The sequence below is a fragment of the Oncorhynchus mykiss genome, chromosome 6 (genome assembly GCF_013265735.2).
Source record: "Oncorhynchus mykiss isolate Arlee chromosome 6, USDA_OmykA_1.1, whole genome shotgun sequence".
In the NCBI taxonomy this organism is placed as follows: domain Eukaryota; kingdom Metazoa; phylum Chordata; class Actinopteri; order Salmoniformes; family Salmonidae; genus Oncorhynchus; species Oncorhynchus mykiss.
In genome coordinates this window covers 70,838,283-70,846,011 of record NC_048570.1, presented here as the reverse complement: position 1 = coordinate 70,846,011, position 7,729 = coordinate 70,838,283, and positions in this window count along the sequence as shown.

Below are 7,729 nucleotides of genomic sequence, written 5' to 3'. Positions count from 1 at the left end.
GGAGTTGGTGGCGGAACACTGGACATGCAGTAGTCCAGTCAGGTCAGTGGGCAAACTCTGGTTTGGATGAAACCAAATGGATAAAGTGGACAACAATAAATGAAGATGGTCGACACGACAATATTGTGTTTTGTTAGAAAGAGAGAACAATTAAGAAATAGAGAAAGGAAGAGAGAGAGATTATCTGATGAAACAGCACTTTCAATAGTACTGTACATCTTTCCAGTTGAGTGCACTCTCAGTTTCCCCTTTGATTACAATTCAGGGTGAATTACTAAAAAGATTAGGAAATTATCAAATCCTTAATGATAAGAGAAAAACTGAAAAATAAAGATAGAGAAGCAGATGGACAGACAAATGAAAAGAAGGGATGGATTTCCTGCCGTTAGTGATCTATGACCAATCAGCTGTCCATCTTCAGATATGCTGTAAATGACTATTGGCTGCCATTTAAATCCTTACTTCTGTGAATTGCCCCCAATCAATACATTGGCATGTGTTTGATTGAATGCTCATCTATTGTGTGAAAATTAGGCTGGATTAGTTTGATCTTTTTGATCAATGAGTTGATCTTCAAAACAATGGCTAACACTGGGATTCACACATTCCCATAGACACCATTGATTTGACATTCATCATGATGAGAAAATACAGGCTAGTGTTTTTATCTTGCTATTGAATTATCAAGTAAACACTTGTCACTAATTGATCGTGGGAGAGTGTGAAAACAACAGAAAGTTGGTTCACCTTGAAATCAGCCACCAATCTCAATAATTGTATTATATATTTTTTTGATGGTAATAGGTGTGCCCTTTTCCCAGGTTTTCTACATAAATGATCAATAAATCTCAAGCAGTATGAATGATCAGATATCAGAAGAGCGGTGATATAGTGAAGACAGACTACAGTCTCCAAAGGGCAAAGACATACTCTATATAAGATAATTAGCACAACTTCATGAGCAACCATGATTTCTTAGAGGTGTAAAAAAAAATATGAAGCTGTTGTAGCATCAAAGCAGCAGAGCAAATTGAGGAGCGCGAGCAGTGTTAAATTGATCTGTTCTGCATTTGAATGTCATTTCATTATTTAGATTTGAAGGCGGCTCTATTGTGTGGAGAAAGCAGGGGGGCAAAGCGTATTATTCTGACAAGTGTGATCTTGTTTTGTCAAAGTGACTCTCGGGGCAGATGGTTTATCTCTGTGTGTGTGTGCGCGCACACGCATATGCACATGCATATGTGTTAGATTTGTTTTTTACTCTCAGGGGATTCAAAGGAAGCGCACTCCTCCTCAAATTAATTCAGCAACAATAGCATCTAATTCTCTCTGAGCCTAATAGCAGAAAAAAAAAAATCATCTTTTATATCCCGTGAAAAATTACAAGGTGATGCCCTGTATCAATTTAGTCAAACTGGTTGGGGAGAGAGAGAGAGAGAGAGAGAGAGAGAGAGAGAGAGAGAGAGAGAGAGAGAGAGAGAGAGAGAGAGAGAGAGAGAGAGAGAGAGAGAGAGAGAGATTGAGAGAGAGAGAGCGAGAGAGAGAGAGAGAGAGAGAGAGAGATTGAGAGAGATGTAGAGAGAGAGAGCGAGAGAGAGAGAGAGCGAGAGAGAGAGAGAGAGCGAGAGAGAGAGAGAGAGAGAGAGAGAGAGAGAGAGAGAGAATGACATGTTGAGTGTATGATACATACAGTGCATTTGAAAAGTATGCCCACAAGGATGATCAATGGAAATAGGATGCAATTTTAGAATAAGGCTGTAACGTAACAAAATGTGGAAAAAGTGAAGGGGTCTGAATACTTTCCGAATGCACTGTAGTTACGCACTTGAAGTTTCTCCTAAAGGGTTTCACTCAAGAGCTGAAACCAGAGTAATTGCCATATTGCACACATCAGATAGCTTTTATTATGATATTATGGCATCATTTCTCATATACGATGACAGTATGAAACAGAGGTCAGTATGCTCCTATACTCCATTGAAAGGCTACAGATATCTGGCCCAGATCAAATGGCTCTGGCTTAGTGAGGATATCACAGTACAGTGAGTACCTCAGGCTAACTCAGACATATCAGGCTTACTGACTGTAGGTAGAAACACTCATCCTCTGAGCTGATCTGACTCCAGTACTGCCATGACTAACAATTTGAGGATTACCAGACGCCAGGCTCAGATTAACTGATCTATGATCAGATTGGTACATCACCATTCAGGGAGATGCGTAGAGAGGAGTGAGTGATAAGATACTATAACATACTGTACCAATATGATAGTGTTCAGTGCAGTACTCAGGAGGCCAGAGCTAGAGACACCTGGGTTTCATTCCATTGATACATATTTTACACAGAAACCACTCTTTTTCTATCACAGTCCCATAGCTAATATAGTCCAATTCACTTCTGCTGCTAAATTAAAATAATATTTCACTGCAATAATGGTTGTGGCAGAATACGAGAGAGTTCATTTTATTTACATATTTTAGCAAAATAACTCCCTGGGAATAGGAGAAAGGAAAACAGTACTCCTTGAAATTCCCCTTGGAGTCGAATTGGCAGTGGCTTGATGAAATGAATCCTTTTAATTTGCATCTCATATAATACATAATATGCACTAATTTTAAGAGCTGGAGGAAAACAAAAGACGGAAGGCTTCTCGGAGTAGTTGCACATAGTCTGGAAGAATTTAACATTGATAGATTGATGCTCATATTGGTATGCAAGTGGAACACTCAAATTCAGAAGGTCTGAATGGAAAAGAGAGAGGCAGAGAGAAAGAGAGAGGGAGAGAGGGAGAGAAGGAGAGAGAGAGACAGCGAGAGAGAGCGAGAGAGAGAGAGCGCCAGAGAGAGAAACAAAATTCATGCATACCTTAACAAAGAACCTGAGCCCTGGCCTGCAGTTAAACAACAATGCCCTCTATTGGTGAGGAGCTGCACTGTTCCTCTCAACAGAAGCCCTTGCTTCAGAAGAACTGTAAGCGGCGTTTCAGCGCAGTCAGCAGAAAAATCACATTGAAGTGCAATCACCTCGAACCTCAAAGACTGTCCTTATTAACCTACTAACTACCGTGGAATATTAGATTATTCATTTACAAATGTTATCCAACTATAACGATTCCTGACGCAGTGATCAGGGCTCTTAATATGACTTCAATGTATTAATTACAAAGATAATGAATGAAACCACAGCAGGTAACCTACAGCCCAGCTCTAGCCGCTGTGCCTGTAGCAGTGAGAGTATGCAGAGTAGACCCAGTACTGCTGTGTGTGTTCCTGTTCCTATTCATGTGTGTGTGTGAGAGAGAAGACTGTTTACAGCAGGGGTCAGCAACAGAGTGATTATTTTGGGGGGGGGTTAGTTGTTGTTCAAAAAAGACTGTAAAATCACCTTGAATTTACCTGAAAATCTGCTCCCAAGTATTCCAACAAAATAAAAATGTACATATGTGATCGTGTCTCAATGTAATCAAGGGATAAAATTATTGTTATTTTCAAATATAACCTCTTTTTTGTGCTTAGTTGTGGTCAATTTGCAGTGTACAAATTATTATAATTATGTACCGGGCTCTCGACCATACGCTCAGACAACAATCGGCACGCGGCTGAATATAGTTGCCTACACCTGGTTTACAGGATCAGGGGAGGAGTGTGTGTTTGACAGGAGTGCACATTGAAACTCTCGTCTCCCTGCTGCTCTCTCTGCTGAACCATAGCGGTAGCATAGACAAACAGGGGCGCCCCGGAGAGAGTGGTAAGCTAAGTGAGTGAGTGTACAGGTTTAATATGACAGCTACACATCCCTCACCCCCTCAAAGCTCTCTCTTCCAGCCCAGAGAGAGAAGCAAGTCCTGGCTCGACTAGCTCTGGCCCTGGTCGGTGGCACCACCACGGCCCTGGCACAACTATCCAACAGTCTGTAACTTAAACACTGAGTCACCCACTAACACAGCTCCTCTTCAACAAAGACACCCTTTGTGTTTTAGGGTTTAGTTGAGCTCATCCACGTGACTATAGTGTGTTTAACCCTTTAGACTGACTTGCAGCGCTACAGAGTAAAAATACAGAAGTAAGGGGCTATGTCCTGAAATATGGCTACCTTACAGTGCATCAACAGCATTATGCAGTATATCTTGTACAGAAGGTGTACAACCAGGAAACCAAGTGTAATCAAACACTTCATAACTCTTCTGATCTTCAAGCATGCTTGACACAACACACAGAGCCTGTCTGTTCTAGAGCACAGTGTGAGTCTGGTCCACAGTGCCTGGGGTTTGGGCAGGGCTGTACTCAGGCAGCCTGTGTAGCTGTGATGTGCTCCAGTGGAGGTGAAACCTCAGCCAGGGCATGCTTCCCCTCGCTACTCCCCTCACCCAGCTCCCCTCGGCCTGCCAGACCTGCTCTCTGCTCTCCCTGTGTAGCTAGAGCCCTGGATGGTGGTTGCCACATGCACGCAGGCACGCGAGCACATACACACACATATACACACACACTGGCCTGGCCAGGGGCAACCGGGCAGGAAGGTGGGCTGCAGGGTGCATGGTCGGGTGAGTGTTGCAGAAGATGAAAGGATATACAGTGTACTGAATAGTGGCTTTATTGTTTCACAGCTATTTCAGTTACCCTTGTAAAGCACAGTATTTCAAGATCGGGTAAATATGCCAGATAATGTGCAACTCAATTAAGAAACTTTATGTAACTTGGCCTGCTCTATTTTGGTTCAAAACTGACTGAAGTATTGTCAAAGAGGAATACTATGAGAAAGCAGATAAAGAGAGAGAGGAGATGAAGTTTAACTTGATGTTATAAGCTGGTAGTGAGAGAAGGAGAAGTCATCCAGTGCAGCCAACAGAAGTTATGAGACATGAGTGGAGCTTATTAAACTCTAGCACTATACCCATTTTTATTTCAATTAAACCTCTTTGCATGATTCAAAGGCTCTCAAATCTAAAGAGGCTTTGATCTCCTAACCATAGGACAGACATGAAAATAGAAGTCTAGCTAAGGAGGGGGCAAAAGAGAAAGTTGTAATTCCATAACGTGGAGGCAACTTCTTTTACTGCTGCTGTTTTAACTGGTGCATGGGTTACTTAAAAGAGGCTCACTCCTGGTTTGGAGGGAGAGAGGGAGAGGCGAACAAAACAATCAGACTTTGAGAAAGAGAAACTCCTGACAGGGTTCTCTTTCATTCCGAATCGCACCTCCCCAAACGTGATTAATCAAGTGTCTTGGCGCTCCACGCAGAGAGAGATGGGAGAAAACGCAGCCTTCATCAAAAGGGAGGATGTAGAAATAGCTATGAGCACAGACATCACCGCTAGCCAGGTGTAAGAAAGAACAAACTTTCTTTATTTTGCATTAATAATAAACTTCTTCTTTTTTTGTCATGGAGCCAAATGCTGAAAAGATATTTAAATTGAAATAAGCCTGTTGGTTCTTGAAGCGAGAGTTCAAAGTTTGCCCTGAAGTCGTTTTTTGGTTTGTTCTAAATCACTTTTCACAAGAATGAGACGTTTGTTGGGTGTTTGTTGGAGAGTTGACATGGTAAACTCTTATAACGTTGAACTGACTTTGGATTTATGACCACAGAAAGAATCTTTCACTGTTCAAGGTAAAGCCTTGGAAAAGAGGATTAGACCCAAGAACAGAGAGAGAGTGAGAGAGAGAGTGAGAGTGAGAGAGAGGCGCTGAAGGTTTGGCACGGCAGGGGGTAAGGAAATTGAGAACGCAGCGAGAGAAAGTGAGCGAGAGAAAGAGAGAGAGACAGAGGCAGCAGAGTAATCTAAATTCCAGTTGAGTTCTGAATGTGTACAACAGCTTTACTCAGTATCTAGGAAACGGAAACTTTTGATGCCCCTTTAATTTGAAAAAGGTTAGTGCTATCCGGAATGCTTGGGACGTACCTACCCTAAACCCTAACCTTAACCCCAACCCTTACCCCAACCTTAACCATAACCCTTTCCTAACCCTAACCTTAACCCTTACCTTAAACCATCAACTTCAATGGGGTAACGTCAGAGTTGGGACGTCCCAAGTATCCCAGATTGCAAGGACCATTTTAAAAAGCGATCCGAATGTCACCACACTTTGATCCTCTCCACTACCCAGCAGACTGAGCGAAAAAGACGGGGTGGAAGAATGAACGCCAACACGCTGGGGCGCCGCTTGTCCCTATGAGGAGGATTGTGGGTGTTTTCTGCCTGTGACTAAAAGGAAGACTGTGTCTGTATGATGGAGGATTAGTGAACTACAGCAGTTGCTCTTCAGGTCCAAGAGGCAGCTTTGATGTGGGGGCCACACAGACTATAGGAACACAATCAGTCATCTGTTAGCCTGGGACCATTAAGACTCAGGCCAGAGAGGGGTCACTCAACACGTCCTACAGACACAGGGGGTTAGAGAGACACAGAGAGAGGCACAGTGACTCGGGAGCAGGAGGGGTAGGTGACATTAGGGCCTAGTGCTTAGCCATCTTTCTTACAAAACATCTTGATCTCCTTTTGGAGAGATGAAACGTTTCCTTCTTCCTCATTCCCGCTCTCTTTTTGAAACTCATACGGTATGAGCATCCAGATGAAAGCGAGGCAGCCGAGCATGAAAACAACTTAATTAGGGCTAATGGGTTCTGATGGAACACATTTCCACTATTTGCCTTCATTAGGGAAGCCTAATTTCTCCTATTCTGTCAGCCAACTGCAGCCAGCCTGTGCCAGGTGGGGCTATCGACATATTGAATCTGCCGCAGAGAAAAGGAGCCCTTCAGCTATATGATCCAGGTAGAAGTCTCTCCTAACCACAGATCTAGGGGCAGATTATGCTATTAACCATAGGTGGATGGGATAATAGCTGACCCTGCATCAGTGGTTGAGTTGAGGTTCATTCTGTAGGTGATGTTCTCATTGTCTTCTGTCGAGTTAGGGTAGGTGATGTTCTCGTTTTCTTCTGTCGAAGTAGGGTAGATGATGTTCTCATTTTCTTCTGTCGAGGTAGGGTAGGTGATGTTCTCATTGTCTTCTTTCGAGGTAGGGTAGGTGATGTTCTCATTGTCTTCTGTCGAGGTAGGGTAGATGATGTTCTCATTGTCTTCTGTCGAGTTAGGGTAGGTCATGTTCTCATTTTCTTCTGTCGAGGTAGGGTAGGTGATGTTCTCATTTTCTTCTGTCGAGGTAGGGTAGGTGATGTTCTCATTGTCTTCTGTCGAGGTAGGGTAGGTGATGTTCTCATTTTCTTATGTCGAGGTAGGGTAGGTGATGTTCTCATTGTCTTCTGTCGAGGTAGGGTAGGTGATGTTCTCATTTTCATCTGTCGAGGTAGGGTAGGTGATGTTTTCATTTTCTTCTGTCGAGGTAGGGTAGGTGATGTTCTCATTTTCTTCTGTCAAGGTAGGGTAGGTGATGTTCTCATTGTCTTCTGTCGAGGTAGGGTAGGTGATGTTCTCATTTTCTTATTTTCTTATGTCGAGGTAGGGTAGGTGATGTTCTCATTGTCTTCTGTCGAGGTAGGGTAGGTGATGTTCTCATTTTCTTATGTCGAGGTAGGGTAGGTGATGTTTTCATTGTCTTCTGTCGAGGTAGGGTAGGTGATGTTCTCATTTTCTTCTGTCGAGGTAGGGTAGGTGATGTTCTCATTGTCTTCTGTCGAGTTAGGGTAGGTCATGTTCTCATTTTCTTCTGTCGAGGTAGGGTAGGTGATGTTCTCATTTTCTTCTGTCGAGGTAGGGTAGGTGATGTTCTCA